This window comes from Pteropus alecto, unplaced genomic scaffold, assembly GCF_000325575.1.
Source record: "Pteropus alecto unplaced genomic scaffold, ASM32557v1 scaffold8, whole genome shotgun sequence".
In the NCBI taxonomy this organism is placed as follows: domain Eukaryota; kingdom Metazoa; phylum Chordata; class Mammalia; order Chiroptera; family Pteropodidae; genus Pteropus; species Pteropus alecto.
The window spans coordinates 22106697-22109884 of record NW_006494609.1 but is presented as its reverse complement, the minus strand read 5'-3'; positions in this window follow the sequence as shown (position 1 = coordinate 22109884).

Genomic DNA, 3188 nt, shown 5'->3' with positions numbered 1-3188 from the left:
GGAGCGGGCAGGCGAAGGGAGGGACACCCGGCCCATGGACGGGAGGAGGCTGAGGACAGGCTGCAGAGGCCCACGCCCCGGACTCAGCTCCTGAAGGAGATGGACAGCCCTAAACGGAGGGCACACTGTGAACCATCAGAGAGGTCGCAGGGAACGGGGCTGGCCAGGCCGGGGCCTTGGAACACGTTACTCTGCTGGAACTGAGCGTGGGGATGGGGCTACCACAGGGGGGCCCTGGGCAGTGCGGGGAGAGCCAGATGTCCCTCGGAACGTTCTCCCTGACAGGAGGAGGAGCGGGCACGAGCCCAGGCCCAAGGAGGAGTCCCACGGGGGAAGCCCACAGGGAGTGCCAGCCCCACCCAGAAGGGGCTTCCCGAGACCATGAACGAATGCCAAACACCTCGGTCGTCCCTTGGAGGTGCTCTTGGACGTCACCTTCCCAGTGGCCCCAGACCCTTCCCAGGCAGCCCTGCTGTGGTCTGGGCAGGGCTGGGAGCGGGCAGGTGTCCCGCTCCGAGGGAACGGCCGGGAGCACGGACGTCGGGGACCGCTGACTCTGCAACCGGGGAGGCGGCTCCGTGCTGCTTCGGAGGCCCTCTGGGACGCACGGAGCTGGAAAATGAATAGGCCGGGCGGCCCAGGTCCCACACCAAGTTCTCGGGTCAACCAACACAGGCTTCTGCCGCCAGCGGTCAGCACCTGCAGCGGAGGGCGTCCACGGCGGGATTGGATACCGGGAAGAGGTTGACTGTATAATATTCATCATATAGAAAGTGAACACCTCACAGGCAACCTGTTTCAGGTACCACGGAGCAGGGTGAACTCCAGAAGGAGGCTTCTTCCTCACAGACGGCCTGCAACCCACCCGCCCGCCCCAGGGCCATGGGACACAGTCGCACATGCTGGGCCCTCCGCAGGCCGGCGGGCGTGCAGGACGCATGCGAGGCGGGAGCTGGTACTGAAGAGAGATCGACCGTGTATTGTGCGTCATAATGGATGCGAACGCCCACGGGCAACCTCTCCTCGGGTAGCACACAGAGCAGCGTGCACAGCAAGCAGCCCTCGGGGTTTCCCTGCCGTGGGGTCTCCCAGGCACTGGGGTGAGAGGGGAAGCAGCCGGGACACCCCTCCCAAGTGCAGGCCATGCACATGGTCCCCCTGGAAGGACACCCTGGCGAGGGGCAGGTGCCCACTCCAACAGGGAGGCCCCCAGGGAGCCCTGTAACTAATGGCATTGGGCGTGGAAAACAGACTGCACACGCATCATTAGGCACACATCAAGCGAACGCTTCACGATCAGCCTCCCCAGCGCAAGCCCCGCTTCCCCAAGGTCAAGGAGCCCTCCAGGAAGCTCTGCCGGGACGGTTTAGGTGCTGAGAGTCAGTGGAGAGGATGACGGACGTCATACCCGGAGCCCATGCACTCACATACCCTGGAGGTGGCCAGCCTCAGGCCCGGCTGCACGTGAGTCGTGGGCGGTACCGAAAACAGGCCATCTGTGTTATATTCGTCATTAATAAAGCGAACTCATCACAGACAACCTCTCCTCAAGTACCCAAAGTGACGCCGACTCAGGGACTGTGGCCGCTGCAGCAACGACGGTCACCTCCCGGAACGGTCCTGAGGGCGGATCAGACAGCACAGGTGAGACGGCACAGGACAGGCAGTCGGGCCCTGCCCCACCCGGCCTCCGTGAGAGGCCTCCCTCTCTACCTGCTGGGGCAGTGACACGGAAGGCCCCAGCCCTCTCCCGCCCCCACAAGGCCTTCATCTCCAAGAGGTCCTCCAAGGTGAGATGTGATACTGAGAAAAGATCAACCATGTATTATTCGAAGTCAATAAAGCGAATATAACACGGTCGATCTCCCTTCAAGTACCAGGACAGGTGCTGAGCGGAGGGGCAGCGGCTCTGCCCGGCCCGCGGCCCGCAGGCTGCAGTGGATACGGACGGCTAGTGGACCAGGTGAAGTACATTAGAAACAATTACTTTCCAACTGGTCGACCACCCATCCTGTACCCCAGAGCGGCGCCGACACCGACCGACGTTCTTCCCCGAAGACGCCTCTCTGGTGCAATTTGATACCGAAAAGGGGTTCACCGAGCAACATTCGTCGTCCAGATGCAAAGTTGCTCGGGTAACCTCTCCCCGAGTACCATGGAGAGGCTCAGACGCTTGGACTAAGACGGATGCTTCAAAGTGGCTGTGCTTCCAGAAGATTCTCCCCCTCCCCCAGGGGTAGCTTGAGCACTGGGCATTCGCGGACTGGAACCCCGCCCTCTACGAGGATCCCCAAAGCCAAAGCCGACGGTCTATCGTCTCCCCGGAAAGAGGCGAAGGTAGAGGCCCTCTCCCGGAAGTGACGCAGGAGGCCTAGGCGGGACCCGGAAGTGAAGCCGGAGACCGAAGCAGAACCCGGAAGTGACGCCGGAGACCCAGGCGGGACCCGGAAGTGACGCAGGAGACCCAGGCGGGACTCCCGCTGAAAAGCGGTGCCCGGACGGACGCCCGCAGGACGGAGGGGTCCTCTCTGCCCAACTCTCCCCCAAAGGCTAGCGAGGGGGTCGGACCCTGCTCGTGCCCAGCTCGTCAGGGGCGACTCCAGGGCCCCCACCGGGCACAGAGACCCGCCCGGGACGCTAACATCGGGAGCCGCGCTCTGCGCCGTGCGGCCGTCACGCTTGCAATCCCACAGGCGTCGCCACCCCAGAATCGTTCAAAGGGTCTTTTAACACAAAAACGGGTTGACCCTTTGATTAGCTTCATAAACAAAGCGACCGAAACACCGAAAACGAAGGGGGAGAGAAGAGAAAGCGAAAAGGCGAGGGAACTTAAGATGACCTCCCTTCGAAAAACGGCATAGCAGCCGAGATACCAGAAGCCCAGCCTTCCCCAGAGTTGACATCGCGACCGCCATGTGCCCCAAATAACGGAGTGGCCAGCGAGGGTCGGAGAGCAGACGGTGTGTGCCACAAGCAGAGTCGGGATTCTGCGCCCACCTCCCACTCTGCGAACTTTGCAGTGGGACCGACGGCAGAACCCCTTCCCTGACGTGGGCGTGAGCTCAGAACGCTCTCCAGGTCTTCGGTGTGACTGCAGCTGCAGCGAGAGGCCAGCCTCCTCCGGTCGGGGCTCCAGAAGGAAAACAGCCCCATGCCCCGACTCCACCCACTACCACTCTCCCCAACCC